Source organism: Sturnus vulgaris, chromosome 11 (genome assembly GCF_052056855.1).
Source record: "Sturnus vulgaris isolate bStuVul1 chromosome 11, bStuVul1.hap1, whole genome shotgun sequence".
NCBI lineage: Eukaryota > Metazoa > Chordata > Aves > Passeriformes > Sturnidae > Sturnus > Sturnus vulgaris.
The window spans coordinates 4879576-4897002 of NC_142253.1; the positions used below are offsets into that span (position 1 = coordinate 4879576).

Sequence of the window (17427 nt, forward strand, 5' to 3'; positions counted from 1 at the left end):
ACTGCATTTTGCATGTGAACTAGAGAACTTGCACAAAGACAACTCGAGAGGCAATTTGCAGTTCCACAACAGTAGCCAACGAGTGTTTTTCCTGTGATAAAAGTAGCCTGCTCTGTTCCACAAGGCATTTTTACAGTGATTCTTCAATTTTAAGGAATACTTGTCGGGGAGGATGACGATTTGTATCACAACAGTATTTAGGTAACATAGCTGAGATCAACCTACTGTTGCACTGAGCCCTGTGGTTACCCATGGTGAGACACTGCCCTCTCTCACAGAAAGGAGACTCGATTCTACACGTATTTAAATGCCTGACAGGCACCGAAGCATTTATTTGGATGTCACTGTTTAGGTGAGCAGCAGAGCTACGGGAGAATCTGAGGTGTAAAGTGGGAGGATAAAGGCTGCACAGAGAGTCAGTGGCAGAGCAAGAAGGAGACTCCGTTTCCCGGTGGTTGCTGGAAAGGCAAAGTGACCCCGACTTTGTAGCCAGGGAAACACCAGCTTTCATTTTGAACATTTAAACCAAATTTGTGAAGATGATGATTTGTTGCTAACCCGCAGGACTGTGGACATGCGGTGAGAGGAGCGGGGAGGTTACGGCCTGAGCCCCCGCTCCCTTCTCAAGTTGCAGCTGTTTCCGAAAGATGCTGCGAACTCCGGCCCGGCTGCGATGCAAACACCTCCCGTGTCTTCCCTCGGCTGAGCAGCGACCACTCGGATGCTGAAATAAGGTCAGGACTCCGTCAGGCGATTAAAAGCCCGGGCTGAGCGAAGGCTCTGTCTCCGGAAAGCAGAGCGATCTTTCCCGGGGGCAGCATCCCGGCTGCCCGGTGCGGAGGGAGGGAAGGAGGGGAGGGCACCTCGCCCGAGCAGCTCCGGCTCTGCGGTGGGGTCAGGGACCGGCGGGAGCGAAGGGAGGATGCTCCGCGGAGGAGGCAGAGACGCTGAAGCCATAACACTGTGCTTCATCCCCAAGCTTTGAGGAGGAGGAGGAGGAGTGGGAGGGGAGTTCCGAAGCCACTTTGGGCGCTGCGCCGCTACGTACGGGAGTCTGTGCGGAGCATCCTCCTCGCAGCCTGAACGCCGGGTGCTCTCCCCTCTCCTCCGCGGGTGATTCCTCCTTCCCCGCACGCTGCTCCTGCCTCCGCAGCCGCTCCCCGGGCGAGACGGCGGCCAGGTGAGCGGGACAGGGACCGGGAGCGGGGCTGGGCTACGGCCGGGAATCCCTCCGGCTGCCCGGGCTGCTGCTCGGTGCCGGGAGGTGCGGGCCGGGCCAGGAACTGAGTCCCCTCCGGGAGGTGCCAGGCTGGGCTGGAGCCGGGGGTCCCCGCCGGCTGTCGGGGCCGGTGCTGCGCGTCCCGGGCCGGGGATGTGTGATGTGCACCGGGGAGTGGCAGCTGGCAGAGAAGCATCGCTTCAGCTGCGATGTAACTTGTGTTTCGGAAGGCAATTAATGGCTATCAGTGAATTATCTGCTCCCCAAGAGGCCGTGGGGGCTGCCCAGCCGGGGACTGCGGGATCCCCACGCCGGGCACCCGCCGTGCCGGCAGTGCCTGCGGTGTCCGCGCCTCCCAGAACGTCTGCAGAGAGCCCCCGGGGCTGGGCAGGCTCCGGGAGAGTGGCTGTGTGAGTGTCAGTCCGAACACTCCAAGTATTGGTCCTGGAGTTTAATCTGTCTCTGCACTGGGGTGTGTGCGCGAAATTAATTTACTGCCCCCGTCGCTCCAGTGATGGGGGTGCCGCTAGCAAAGGGTCAAGCTTGCTCTTTAAATGTCACTCTTTTTTCCCTTCTTTTTCTTTTAAAAAGTGTTTGTAATTTCAGCTAGCGATTTCATAGATCCTGAAATACTTTCATTTCCCAGAGCAGTTGGTTTCCCACCACTGGCACTTTCACCTTTTTGAGTGGGAGGATTTACTTTCTCTAAAACAGAGCTCTAACATTACCCATTCCTTTCAGCGAGGCACGTGTCATCTCCTCACTCCAGCAACTTCACTTTGACAAAAGAAAAGCTGGAAATAATAGCTTAAGAGATGTGACTTTGCCTGTTTCAACAAGTTGCTTTGTTCTCTGCTCGAGTAATTTCCTCCAAGGCGCGTGGTCATTGTCGTTAGCAGAGGATGGGGTGATACGGGTGATGTTAAACCTGCAGTCACCGGGGATTAATGCACGGGCATGACATCACCGACAGCCAATGAAGGGATGGGTTTGGACACGTACTGACCCGAACTGTTTTCCAAACTGGTGATGCTGCCGTGCTCCTGGGGATTAACGCCAGTTTGTGCGTGGTTTCCTAGCACGGTGTCACCGTGTCCTCCTCTGAAATAGTCAACAATTTATTCAGCAGCCACACGTGTGTGGTTAGTCTGGCTGGTTAAAGGTTTCACTTCTTGGGAAGAGATTATTGAAAATGGGTGTATCAGTGCCCTGGCACAGAGAGAGCTGATGTGGCTGAGCTGGTTGCTGGCAGAGTGTAAACAGCCCAGGAGTTCCCAGCCCTTGTGGCAGAGCAGCCTGAGCAGCGTGTTTGAGCACACAGTGCTTTCACCTGTAGTAAATTGCTTTCCTTTGCCTGCCTGCTTGGAGAAGAGCTGCTCCCGTGGAGGTGGGCACAGGCTCCGTGCCAGGGGAGTGAGGAGGGACACGGTGCAGCCAGGTGGATGCTGCCGTGGCTGCTGAGGCAGGAAAGCGCCTTGCCCTGCTGTGCCAATGGCTCCAGCCGTGCTCTCACCCTCACCTTGGTGCCTCTGTGCTGCCAAGGTCCAGCAGGTCTGAAGCCCTTGGCCTCAGTTCCTGTCACTTTGCCCTAAGATTTCTCAAAAACTCGGGGTAGCTTTTGGAGAATGATAACAGATGTTTCCTGGCATGGTCTGGCTCCTGAAATGTTTGTTTCAGAGTTCAGGCAGCCTCTTCTGTCTAATGTTTCCTTAACCTTCATCATTTGCTGCAGACCCATCCAATTCCCCTGCAGGTCAGGCAGAGGCTTCCTCACAGGCTGTGAAAGACCCTTATTGTCACTATCACAAATATTTGCACTCAAATCACTTATATTTCTGTTTACTAAAATTCTCAATGCTGAACCAGAAATGTTTGGGTCCAGACTTCACCCCTGAAGTCTTTTAATATTTTTGGTTGTGATTTGTATGTAGGTACACGCACAGAGTCCCTTATCAGTGGCATTGCATCGATAGCCCTTTGCATTGAGGGACCCACACAGAATATTAGCAATATGACTGACATGCCTCAGAGCTCTGTGTAAGATCCTTATGCCTTCATTGCCAATAAGACGTGACAGGATACATCTAATGAATTACCTTTAAATTAGAAAGCAGTAAACAAGCCATTATTGGATTAGAGGAATATTAAAATTAGAAGAACGTAACCGTCTTTTGATATCCTGTGGCACATTTTTACCAGCTAGGAAATGACACGGGGAGCTGCAGAAAGAGAGAGAGAGAGGGTCTCTAGAGAACTGTAATGATTTTCATCTGTGTGAAATAGATTTTTTTTTAAATGCTATTACTTAGTGTCTTACGTTTAGATGATGCTGTAGCAGATTTCTTCTTTTTCTTTTTCCCCTTCTAGTTTCATATTGATGTTTGATATATTTGTCTAAGTGACTTCAGTGTTTGTGGAAGGTACAGGTTTGACGCACTCTGAGAGCTAAAATCTCCCAATTATTGAAGAAAAACAGGCAAAAGGAAACAAGAGTCTTGGTGATAGATTTCAGTCCAATACTGAGGAGCTTTCTGACTTTCCAGGGTGCAGAGATTGTCTGGGTTCATGCCACTTATTCCATGGCCTTTTTCCTCAGCTGTTTAGAAGGCTGCTCCAGCTCTGGTGATTGTGTAATGTTATTTAAACCGCATAAAAAAAATTCGCCTTTACTTCCCTGAGTTTTATATGAATTGCTAAGGATCCACCAGTTCTCCTGGTCACACAGCTCAGGTGCAGGTGTTTGTTGGTGTTGCTTTCCAGATGTGACTGCTCTGGATTGGATCTGAATTGGCAACTGGTTGGTGGTACTTGGGAGCAGCCCCTGATCTCTCCATGCCAATCTTTTATTAATTGAAGGCCAGCACCTGCTGTCCTCTCTCAGAGAAAGCTTCCCAATTAAGGACTGGGCTGAGAGTGAAAAGGGCAGAATATTACCAATACTGCTCCAGTGTTAGGAAAAATTGTACATGGAGAAGTAAATAGCAAAATACTTGATGGAAAGCAGTTAATTCTCAGCCTCGTGTAAACTAAAGTTTCTTATGACATCTTGAAATTATTATGCTTTTGTAATTCTATCTACCTCAGCTGGCCATTGAAAAAATAATAATCTAGAATTCTTAATCTAGGACTAAACTGGAATTTGTGAGTGGAAAAAATTGTTTTATTTGGACTACCAATATTTTATAACTCTCTAAGACCAATCTTTTAGTCTTTTAAACTCACTCCCAATATGAATATGGAGCAGCCAAGATACTTTTGAGTCTTAAGCCTCATTCCTGTCTCTGAAGGAAAATCTTGAGCATAATGTTTTGTCCTGGATTTTGGAAGCACGCTCAGAATAAAGATCTCTCCAATGCAAATACTTTTCATCCGAGGTATTGGATTTTCCTTGTCTCTCTCTCAGAGTCTATGGCCCTGGGACTCCTTTTCTCAAGGTCTAGTAGAACTCCTTCAGCATCTCTTTTCCCCTTTGAAAATGTGATAACCATCACGCAGGCGGCTGCTTTGAAGCCGGTGCCAGCCCTGCAGATCAGGAGATCACAGCGCACTTTCACCTGGGGTCAGGCAGCTCGAGCTGAGCTGCTTTGCAGTGCCAGAGCATCCTGAGCACTTGCAAGGACGGGGATTTCTATCGGGCTGGGGCACCGAAGCCTCTTTGCTATTCTGAAGAGGCTTGTAAGGAGGAACAAAGGACTGCGGATTTCACCCATTTTGCTCTATTTTCTATTTCCCAGCAGTTATTTTGGAAAGGCTGTGAGCTGAAAGGCTGATTTTCTCAGACTTGGTACAACTGTGCCAGAGTAAAGCTCAACTGAGGGAAAGTAGCACCGGGTATCTCTGTGACTCCAAAGGTGACCTGTTGTTTTTATTCCCCTTTCTGCTGTGTTTCAATTTCAGTTACACTTTGCAGGGAACATCAGTGAATAAAAACTCTGGTGAGGTCAGGTCCTTCTCCTAGAAGGATATTTCCCTCTGCACAGCACCAGTACAAGTTTTCTCCCTCCTTCCACAGCAGTTGTGCTCTGTGTGCTGTGAGGTATAATAGGATCAATATATAAAGGGGCAGCAATCCCATCCTTGCTGTTACAGGATGGTAAAAGATGGTTAAAGAACGAACTCCCCAACCCTCAGTGCAGAGCTCTTGCCCCTTTTTTCTTCTCCAGCCTCTTGCCAAGCATGACTCAGTCATGTGCTACATCCCTTTGAGCTGAAGAACATGGGATCAGCTTGGACTTTCTGGTTCTGGAAACAACAAGCCTTTTCCTTATAGAGGAGAGAGCAGAACTCAGTGCTTTAGCTCTTAAAGCATTTGTAGGCTTTTTTTCTGAGCCTGCAAGAGGCTGCTAACTACTAAACCAGAATCATTTGAGTAATGCCTAGACATGGATAAACCAATTAAGAGGAGTTCTTTCAGCTTTTTGAAACAAATTGCAAATTTCAGGTTTGTATTTGCATAATTCAGGTTATTAATTCATGCGTTTGCATTTCCTAAACTGTGCCAAATTCCCATTTGGCGCAAGTTTCAGAGTGTTGATCTCAGTGTAAAGGGGAAAAGGTGGAAATTGAGTTGTTGTAGGAAGCACTAAGCGATTTTTCTTTTCAAAAAACTAAGTGAGCTTTTTTTTTTTCTTTTTTTAAATTTTATTTCCTGTGTCAATTCATTCTCACCTTAAGTATTCAGTGAGAAATATAGAAATTCTTAATTGATAGGGTACCCAACCTCTCCTTTGTGCATCTCTGGGATTTATATATATAGCAAGTTAATAAAGCTTCCAGCATCCATTCTGTGCATGTGTAATTAAGGAGTGACTGTAGCTCCGTGTCCTTTGCTGTGTTATGTGCATTCCAGGGGTGAGGATGATGGTATTTTATGCTGTCGAACACAAGCAGGAACCTCCCTGCATGAGTGAATCTGCCTGAAGGACCAGGCTGTGGCTGCTTTAGTCTGGAGAGCAGTTACCCTCGGATTTTCTTGCTGCTTCCATTATTCACTGAGAGTTATGTGTGTTTATGATAGTCTGATCAGCAAACACAAGTGTGTTGCAGATGCAGATATATTGGGAAGTACAGCGGTTTACATTAATGGGAAGGATTTATCTTGTTGCAGTGTTGAATTTATGATGCCAAGCTGTGATATTTCCCTGTTTCAAAAATATTATATTACAGCGGGCTGATATCAGGGTGATAAAATAAATGTTTCTTTTTTAATTCAAGCCACTGTAAGATGCTAATAATGTTGGAGACAGGAAGAGAAATGCCGTGTTTCAGAATTTAATGTAATGCATCCATATTACAATTTCCTGACAAAATTAACTTAGCTTGGACTCCTAAATGAAACTTCTTGTTATGTTTAAACTATTAAAAAAGTGTGGTTGAGTTCTTTAATGGAAGTATGGTTCTATGACACAAGTAGGATGGTCAATGTGCCCTGCTCAAATTAGTCATTGGGACTCTGTTCCCTATAATTTACAAGGGCTTGTAGTAAGAGGAAAAGGAGGAATGGCTTTAAACTGAAAGAGAACAGGTTTAGTTTGAATATTGAGAAGAAATTCTTCACAGTAAGGGTAATGAATCCCTGGCACAGGTTGCCCAGAGATGCTGTGGCTGCTCCATCCCTGGAAATATTCAAGACCAGGCTGGATGAGGCTTGGAGCAACCTGGTGGAAGGAGTCCCTGCCCATGCTGGGGTGGAATTTGGAACGCTAAGGTCCCTTTCAGCCCATACCATTCCATGATTCTAGGATAATTCTGAAAAGAAGATAGAGAAGCTCCGGTTGCTGGTGATAGTTTCTTCACTGGACATTTGATAAACCCATGTTCCTGGCTGTTTTCCTTCCAGTTTCCTGTCAAAAACTCACCAGGAAGGGTTACCAGGGAGGAAGGAGGGCTCACCCCTTCCCCTGTGCTGTTATCTCCTCCTCTGGACAGTGCCAGGGTCCATAGCAATGCCAGGGCAGTATTCAGGATACCCACTTGCTTTATTCCTAGGAAAAAAAAAAAGACAATATGAAGGAAAACTTAATGACAGAAGGTGCTGTGTCTGTCCTACTCTGGGGCATTGATTCTTCCCCAAGGAAAACTGGGATGCAAGAGGAATTGGCCCTGGATGCAGGCAGGTGTAAAAGCCTGATCCTGCTGTCTGGTGGGCTCGTCTTGGTTGTGTCACTGTTTGTGCTGAGCACTGCCAGTTTAGTGGCTCTGAAGCACCATGGTTAGAAGTCAAATGCTATGAAAATGTCCCCAAACACAGATCTACAGCAGTGAGTGGACCTGCACATTAAACAGGCCATTGAGTCTCAAAAAGGAATAGTTATTTTGTGGAATACAGAGAGATTGTCATGTGTGTGTGTTCCTGTTACACTGCTCAGTTAAACAGTGCCTCTGAACCTCTGAGTTAATGCCTGTTGTTTGGAAGCATATCACAGAGTAATTGAAATTGGGTTATTTAACTGCAAAGTAGTATTGGAGTAAGAGTTTAACTGTGGAAATACGTGCCAGTTTTGTGGTGTAAGGGCTTAACTGGGGCTGAAGGAGGAAAAAGCAAAATAATTATTTTAGTACTAAACTATCCCTGTGTTTTTGGTGTGTTTCTGAAATGGTTAATTCTGCTTTTGTTTTCTAATAGACCCTTCTATTCAGAGACCACTGAAAGAACAAAACTTTGTTCGATTCAATACCTTTTAAAACCTGTGCTGATTGTCTTAATTTAAGAGAGTATCAGGTAAAAAGGACTATCCCTCCTTTTCTACACCAAATTGTCAGGGAGAGATGGAACTGAGGTGAAGTGAGACAACTTCTGACAGAATGAGTGTAACCTTCCGTCTGAAGAATAACACTTGCTTAAGTGTTAGAAATTAATTGGTATATTGAGTTTATCCACACACTTAAGAGCATTTCCCTCCAGAACATTTCCTCCTTGCAATATTTCTAATGTATTTTTGGGACATATATTTCAGTTTAATAATAGAAGAATGGTCACAGAAGCTGTAAACAATAAGAATAATTACTGTTTATAACTCTGAAAAAGGGGCAGCCACTTCAAACACAATTAGTGCAGCCACTTTAAATAAGATTACTCACTCTCCAGTGTGTATCATTCACCTGTGAAATGCTCCAGGTGAGGTTTCCTCACTGGCAGCACCCCAAACTGAGGTAGGTGGTGGTTTTGGGTGGATGAACAGGGAGCTGCTTCCTCCCAGTGTCTTTGCAGACAGCTTTAGGGATGAGAATGAAAACAGATAATTCAAGCAAAACTCCTGGGTTTTGCATGTGCTAAACATCCTTTTTCTTGAACATGTTCTTCAGCAATGGATAAATTATTACTGCTAAATCTTGCTTGGAAATGTAGTGGAGACAGTCAGTTCTTTGCAATTAGCATATTTGGAATATACATAATTGTATTATGGCTAAAGATCTGATCTACCTTCTGTGTTTTCCTCATGTAAGAGGAAAAATAAAGCCTGAATAAAGCCAAACTAGTCTTATTTTAAATGCTTTTTTTTTTCCCCAAGAGAAGAAACATCTTCTTTTACAGTTAATGAGCACTGTTGTCTTTTGTTTAAAGCCTTTGTTACAGAGGCTTAGAGCAAAAGGGCTTTAATAATAAAAAGGCCTTCTTCTCTGGAATGTCTGTATGATAATAGCCCGTATGATTTAAGAATAATGCTGTAAAATAATTGGCTTTCAAACGAATGATTTTGTATAACTAATTGGAGGGCAAGTGGAAAATCTGCATTCTCCAAATAAATGTATTGTGTCTCTTTAAATACCCAAACATTTTTTCCTCCTATTTTTCCGCCCTCAAGACAAAAATAATATCAAATCTCATTCAGGTTGTACTTAAATATGACCAAACTGATAATTACATTATTACAGAGAAGGGCAGGATAGCTGGAGGATATGTACAAGGTGCATTAGTACTGCAAATAGAAGCTGATTTACTTATTGATAGTGGAGGCACGTTTTAGTCACTTTATAGAATTAACAATTGATCAGCTTGTTAGGTTCTAGTTCTTCATAAGCACAGCATGTTTATTCATTATTGTCATTACATGGTGCAGGCAGCCGAGGTCATGATTAGCAAGGCAAAATCTAAAAAAATTTAAACTTCATTAAATATAACTTCTGCAATGGGCAGTTTCTGAGCAATGCACCAATTCTCACTTCTCTGACATAAATATAACTTATACCTGCTTGGCTAATTTGCATTTCATTAGCATTTTTCAGAACCATCAGATCTATTTGTTTTGCCAAATGCCAGCGATTCAGGCTTGTAAAATTGTAATAAGATGGGCAACATAAAAGCATTTCTTTCAAATTGCCGTGGTCACTGTAAATATCCCCCAATCTGCAGCACTGGAACTGATAAACGAAACACGCTGCTGGAGGAGAATGGGAAGATGTTATTCCAATAAATATATCCATGATTGTTTGTTACTAAGGGTAAGTTATGTTTTGTAAATCAGCATTGACTTAGGCTTGAGCAAACTCGATAGCAAAAATTCCCACAGAGGCTTCTCCTGCTATATATGACTAATATATTAAAGAAGATAAATAGTCATTTTAAAAACTTATAACACAGTAGGATTGAACACAAGAGAAAACCATTTCACAAATCTGAAACTTAAGGTCACCTTGAGAAGAAAAGGACACTCTAGATGACTAGAAAAAGTCTGTTTCCTCCAGAAATTGAGATTCAAAGTTTACTCTTTTCATGGTCTCTTTTATAAAGCTTTAGAATCCCAAGTGTAAAACCAGAGTCTGTTTTGATGTGCAAATTTTTCCAAACTGTGTAGTGGATAGGCACTTAGACACTCGCATCTAACCAGTGCTACAGATGGGCTTCCAGTCTCAGTAATAAATAAAACACAGAATAATAATTAATAAAAAATAAAAACAATAATAAAGAGCTTTTTTTGCTAGTGGTTTTTAAAATATAATCTAGAATTAGGGCTGAACTTTCTAAAACATTTCATTAGGCTGTTGTAATAATTTTCTACCTTTTCCTTCTTTATTTATAAGCATTTAAACAATGTTTGTTTTAGTTATACTGAACGCTATTAAGCTTTTGGTTCATAATTCAGACTTTTAGGAGTATGAAAATGTGCTCAACAGCATTTTCTTAGGGCTTGCTAATAAAGTTAATGAATTTTTTTTTCTATTAGTCAGTTCTAGCATAGATAATACTGCTCCCTTGTTTGAGCTGTAGCAAATCAGGACAGCATTGATTTTCTTTAAGAGATGAATAATGAAAGACCTACATTCCTAAATATGTAGATAAAGATAAGTAACTTAATTAAAAAATTATCAGTGGAAGGTAGTAAGATGAATTAGCTGTTTTAATTTGTTGTATATGTCAATAAGCTGTACCATAACCCGGAGTTTTACATAAAATCCATTTATGATATCTTTTTCTTCAATTTTCAGTGTAATTTCATAGTGTCTTCAGCTGCTAATTCTTCTGGAAATTGCTCATGTCTCGGGAACATTAAATTCTTGGAGCTATCTGCCCTAACTTCAGCTGTGTAGGTGTTGACTCTGCAGATGTTTGCTGTCCAGAGCAGTGCAGGCTGATCAATAGAGATGTTTACAGGCTCTGTCCTCGGCAGTGAAGTCGGGTTACGGAGCCTGATTGTTTTTCCAGTGACTGGCAAATTCTGCTGTTTGATCACATGTGCTATGAATATCCCAGCTGGCAAAATTCCAGGCTAAATTGCTTGCTATTTTTTGACCGGCTTTACAAATTATACATGATGAAAAAAGGGACGTCTCGGGGCCTCCGTCTTTCATCCGACGTTGCTTTTAATATCGAGGAGGCATCATCAGGGTACACGGGGTAGAGGAGGAGCTGGGAGGAGGAGCTGCTCCATTAAGATGTGGTAGCTGATGTTATTAAAGGAGGAGACAAACAGCCTGGTGCTGGAAAGGCTCCTCTGTGTCTCACACTCAGCGTTTTTTTCAGTCTCGTATTTATGGAGCAGGCACCCACACCAGTGCCATGGGTGGGTTCTCTGGTGGGAATAATGATGATTCTGGTGAGAAGAATAATAATGATGGCATTGCACCTGGAATCAGACTTTCACAGCCCTCATGCTTCAATTCTAAGGTACTCCTGAGCCCTGCTGGTTTTCAAGCTTGAATCTCACATCTCAGTGCAGCTACAAATGCATTATTTGACAAGCACGGCTGAGCTTCTGCCTCAAACCCTTGGGTCACTGCCCTTCTGTGGCAAACACATTGTCCAATGGCTGGGCTGGAGTTTAGTTATTCTTGTCTTTTTTAGACATCTCTGTTTGGTTTCTAGGGTAGGACAGAGATGCTTCACAAAGATCTGCAGATTTTGCCTTCTCCTCACTCAGGGCTGTCCTGTGAGAAGTGACTCAGCTGGGTGATGAGAAAAAAGGGGCAGCTTGTAAGTGGGGTGTGCCTATAATGGGAGGGGGTTGGGGAGGCTTTATAAGAGCTCTGGGTAAAGCACTGCTTGGCAGACAGGACATGATGTGAGCAGGATGTTTTTCTAGAGCTCCCACGGGATGGTTTGAGAGTAAAGTGTGATTTGGGCAGCAAATTTTACTCTTTCTGCTCCACCCAGCAATGCCCTGCCTGGGGAGCAGTGCTGGGGATACTCTGGTGCTTCAGGCTTTACTTTGTTTTACCTTGTTTTATTAATTTAATCTTGGTTAAACATAATATTCGTGTCTCTGAGATGAGTAACAAACACACTGTGGGTCTTGCTCCATTAGGAGTAATGGATGGGAGTTGGTGTTTCTTGTCCAGAACAAGACTTTCAGAATCAAAGATGTAAATAAGACTCAAGAAAATTTAATTGTCTGTATTTTTATTGCATGGTGCTTGGCAGATCTTTCTTAGAGGTATATTTAAAAAAAAAAATCCCTGTTCTTACTGCAAGATCACTGAAATTTACCCACTCACAGCAGAGATTGTTTCTGGTCCTCTGTGCCAGGGGAGCAGCCTCTGGATTTTCCTTTTCATTCATGGTTTTTGCTCAACACTGTTCAACACACAGACAGGACCTGGCTGTGGTTCTGTTTTTTGGGACATGCAAAAAAACATGGGTGGCCTGGGGTCTCTGGTAGGTGAGATCTCCAGGGGATCCCAAATAACCTCCAGCTGTTTCCAGACTGTTTGAATGGAGCTTAAGCTGGGCTTGAGCTCTGTATTCAGAGAGCTCTGCTGACTTCTCCTGAGTAGAGGAAACTTCAGAAATCAATACTTTCCAGTTAGGGTGACCGTCACAGGAATATTCCATTATTAAATTAGAAATTTTTCATATTCTTGAAGACTAAATGCTGAGACCTTCAGGTTAAAAAGGCAATAGATTATTTATGCTATGCCACTGTTCTCAGGTGATAAATTGGATGGTGCTATTGCAAGCAGTGAAATAATTAAGAATTCTGGTACAATTGAGAAGTCAAATTAGAAAGGATAAAATCATGGCTTAAGAAACCAACTGTCTTTGGCTGGAGAGCAAAAACAATTTAAAATGGTAAACCATACCCTCCACTGGCCATTTACTCTGCTTTATGCAGCAATATCAGTGTTCCAAGTGGGTTCTTCTGTCTTTCTGACACACAGCTACTACAAGACACTTCATACTCACAAGTACTCCTCAAAATCATACAATCTGAATGAAGCTGAACAAATAAATGCCCAAGTAGATATTCTATTTGCCCAAAGCCATCAGCCTAGAAAAAGGACCAGGAAGGTAAAATAAGGGTGGTTTCACTCTCTGGAAAATGTCCTTTGGGTTTAGCTCACCAAGCAATTTCTGTGAGCAGAGAAGTGAATTTTTGCCGCTGTCTGTCAATTTTAAGGGAGGATAGAGGTGGACAGGACTTCATCCATGGTTTAAGAATGATATATTAGACTAAATTGGCAGTACATAACTGTGTGAAAACGTGGGACAAGGCACAGCTGTAAATTAAAAATCTGTATCTTCCATTTTGAATGTGGTGGTGGTACCCTCTGGTGGGTGAAGGTTTGGCTGCCTGCAGCCTCTCTTTCTAATCTTAGCCAAAATATTTGTCATTTGCAAGGAGGTGTTTCACGTGGTGAGGGGAAAATATAAATCCAGTAAGTAATTTTCCATATTTTTATTTAAGTCAGTGTTGCTGTTTCTCATCTAATTAGTGACCAGTACTAAAGCAGAAGACTTAAATTCCTGACTTAAATTCCTGTTCTGGTCCTGAGACGTAGCACATTTTTAATGAAAGTAGTTTTTAATGTAAAGTCCTATGACTGTCTTTGCTGTTTTACCTCTTGCCAGGCCATGGAAATTCTGTGTGCAATAACCCTGGAATTTGAACCAGTGGTGCAACCACTCCATGGGCCTCTTTAAAAACTTATCTCACAGGGCAGGAAACTCAGGTGGGAACACTTAAACTGAGAGAGTTCCACTTTTGTGTTCCAGTTCATCAATCTTTAAAGAGACACTAGTAGGTCAAATGGGTACAACACTGATCGATGGACAAGAAGAATCCCTTTTTAAAGTAATCACAATTCATCTCCAATGGGCAATAGAGAAAGTAAAACCAAAAGATACAGCCCCTGGGGTGCTGGTAGGGGAGAACTTAATTAGCTGAGCAGTCACACACACTTTAGAGAGCTGTCCCTTAGGGTCCATAAGGGATTTGCAGTCTATTGCTTTTTTGGAGAGTGGGCTCCCTGCAATGTGACAGTGACAAAAATCTGTCTGTCCCCAAGTCTCTTACCAAAGGCTCCTTGTTGTGTAACTGCACCTCAGGAACATCCACGACATTGCCTTGGCCAAAGGAAAATACCTGCTGGGCAGCACAGCAGCAGCTGTCTCAGCACCCTGCAAAGTGCTCATGGCTGATTTTATTTGACTTACATTTGAGTTACAAGCAGTGTACTATTGAAATCTGTGTGGTAGTAGTAAATGAAGCACACCGAGGAGATATTTTCATGACATTTTTGGTAGGGAAAGCTTCTGGAAAGTTGTACATGAGCTGAAATGACTATTCAGCTGCCATCTGAAATCACAAAAAGTGATATCTGAGATGTTTCATACCTGTTGCAAATAATTGAAATTTGGAGGTTGCTCTCCTAATTGTAGTTAAGTTTGAGTACTGTTTCCCCCAGGACAGAAATTCAGACTATTTGCTCAAAAATGGAAAAAATGTGTGCTGTGGGAATCTAAAAGCCAGGGTTTTGTGAACAGTTAGAAATGAGAGAAATGGAAGGCTCGTGCAATCAATTTCCTTAAACAAAAACGTTCAGCTGAAATATCTGAGTATCTGCCCAAGATGACTGAAAATACTGCTTCTTATTCAGGTGCCAATATCCATAACCTTGTACAAAATCAGGAAGCACAATCCAACCTCTAACAAACAATAACTCCTTGTTAAAAGAGAGAACTTAATGTGCCACTAGGTTAAGTCTTATTTTCTGTGGATCTTTAGGTGACTTTTTTCTCCCCCGTATAATCTCAGTTTCCTGGATAAAAATAATTAGAGAAGATTTTTCTTTTCTGTTTTCTAATTATTTTTAAGAGAGTTAATAGCTTTCTAGTGGTGATGAGAAGCTGATTAAAAGCTGATTGTTGTCTGCCCTGAAAATAAACAATCAACGATTTGTTACTTTCAACAGATCTCACATTTTTAAGGCAATCATAATTGCCTTCAAGAGAGGCAGGGGAAGTGGGGGGAATCTCATACTTCATTTCCAACCCTAAGCATTTCAAAGCATAATCAAAATTATGCCACTTATCCTCCCCCTTGCTCTTTCCATCATGCACACTGTTACATGATCATGAGGAGGCTTTTGCATGAATGAAGAACAGGAAAAGAAAAATCCATTGTAGGCAGATAGAGAACTGAAAGTCTGAAGTTCAGGCTTCTCTGAGCTCTGTGAAAATGAAAATTATTATCATTCAAAAAAAAAAAAAAAGACAAAAAAGCCCCATATCAAAAAGAAAGTTTCTAGCCTTAGCCATGAACAGGACATGGTGTTAGTCATTCCAACCTGGCTAGGGTCAGGTTTGGTGCATGGAAAGATGTTCCCTCAGTTGTGACGGGTGCTGGGAGGGGGACCCTCTGACAACTCAGGCTTTTGAGAAGGAAATACCATGTTAACACCTCTCTTACTATTTCTGAAGAGCAGTTATCAGCTTTTTGTGGCTGCTGCTCTCCTCTCCTGCTAGTGCAGCCACAGGAGGGTGCCTGGGACCTTTAGGGGTTTGCTCCTTTTCCACTGCAGCAGTACCCAGAGCTCTGTGTGGCTTCCTTGGGCCTGTGAAGGGATGAAAACAGCATCCAGCAGGTGATTGAGCTGCCATGGGAGACCTTTGTCATGATTGATCTATCGGTACCCCCAGGGATGTCTCTTTCTCTGCCTCCCAGACCTTTTTTTTTTTTTTTTGGGATTCACATATGGGCTGCTGCCAAGCAGAACTTCCCAGAGCAGGCAGGGAGAAGCAAGAAACACAAAGAGCTGAGATTCACAGGAATGGAGGCATGAAGGATTGGGCAGGAAGAGGAAAGGGAGGAGGAAATTCCTTCTGGAAGTGAGGAGCAAAATTTATGGGACTTCTGAAATTTTCTTGCATAAGGGAATGCAGTTCCTGGTGTGTCTGGAAATGAAAATAGCTGAGAGTTGCTTTATGTTCTCCTGCTGGGATTTGGAATTTTCCTGGTTACCAGGAGAAAGGCAGGACCTGCTGGAGGGATGTAGAGCCCGTGCACAAACACGTGTGGGTGTGATGGGCAGGGCTCCCATCCAGCAGGAGTTACCAAACCATGAAAAGCAAACACAGTTCTGAGATTGGTTCTAAATATGCTTTAGCTCAGTTAATGACAATCCAGACTGAACAAGACTGAGTTCTCCTTTAAATGCAATTGTTTATTGACCCAAGTCCAAGTCTCCATGCCACACAATTGCCTCATTTTTGTTAATCTGTGATGTGACACTTTTTACTTTTGAGTAAAACTGGTGGGTCAGAAACGCTATTCTGGAATTCTCTTGCTCAACAGAGCAATGTTTTTCCAGAGTAACTTCAGGAAGTTACTGATAAGATGTTTTCTAACATTGTGTAAAAGCTGATCCCACAGCATCAAAGTCGAGTGCCAAAACCAGATCAAGAATCTGGATGATCTGGCTGTTTGGTCTGTGCTTCCCTCACCCCGTGCAAGTTTTCATTCTTCATTATTGAGATTCTGTTAGGGGCAGAATTTTAAACCACCCTAAGATGACTGTGTTGTTTTTGTTACCAAGATGGAGAATACCAAAAATGTTCCCTTTGAATTTCCTGTCCGCCCCAAGCCTGCCAGAGAGCAGGGACAGCACAGCACAGGGTACTTTGCTATTGGCTTATATAGTGGATAACACAGGTGCTAAAAAATGTGTGTTCAGCCTGTAATTACACTTCTGGAAATTTAGTGCTGTATTTATGAAATGCTTTTCCTTAGAATCTTTAAATAATTAGCTAATGAGTCCCAAGTGGAACAATTATCCCATATACCCAGGCAGTGGGGATTCTTCATCAGGCAACATGCAGCCAGTGCTCATAAAACATGCTTGTGTTCTAAAAGCAAAGCTAGCTGTTCTGTGCTTTCCTCTAGGAGTGTTTTAGGAACTGAAACAAAAGCAGGGGCCAGGTTACATTGGTGACAGAGAAATGGACAGGCCCTGTTGCTGTCAGGGCTTAATACAGCCTAGGGAAGCAGGAGGGGACATGCTGTATCTGTGAGTGAGGTGTTTTTGGGGATAACAAGAGAATAAAATATTCTAATGCCGTAGAATCAGAAAGAACCAAATTTGGTTGCATGAGGAACTTAGGAACCACCAGAAAGATATCTAAATACAACACACCCTGACTCTGCCTATATGAAAAACCCAACATGTGCAGGAGGCATTTTCAGTTTGTTTCTGCCAGGATTTTCCTCCAGCATCCTCTGACTTGAAAAGGGTATTGAGGATGACACTGAACAGTGATTGACTACCTCACATTTATATCCCGGTGGTTTTTTTTGCTCCAGGGCATAAAGGAGCTGTTGTTCTGTTACATAACATGAGCAAACATGTAATCCAACCCTGTGGATGGAGAGGGGAGCCTTGACCATCCCACAGGTGTTGATCCAGTTTAAAGAAAACTCCACCAACCAGGCTCCACAAGATTCTGAGCAGTTTGTACCACTAGTTTCCCCTACTTAGATACAGAAAGCTTTTCT

At 43.0% G+C, this 17427-nt stretch overlaps 1 protein-coding gene across 5 annotated transcripts in view; it reads left to right on the forward strand.

Annotated features, from left to right (window-relative positions):
- The first annotated feature begins 562 nt into the window (after positions 1-562).
- Positions 563-17427, forward strand: part of TAFA4 (TAFA chemokine like family member 4) — a 69261-nt gene continuing 52396 nt past the window's right edge. For 3 of the 5 annotated variants that reach the window (XM_014871773.2, XM_014871764.2, XM_088171283.1), the window contains exon 1: positions 1045-1180. The gene's annotated coding sequence lies outside the window, so the exon portion shown is untranslated. Of the gene's footprint in view, positions 735-1044; positions 1181-17427 lie in introns of those variants that run through there. The other 2 variants (XM_088171285.1, XM_088171284.1) reach the window with 1 other exon arrangement.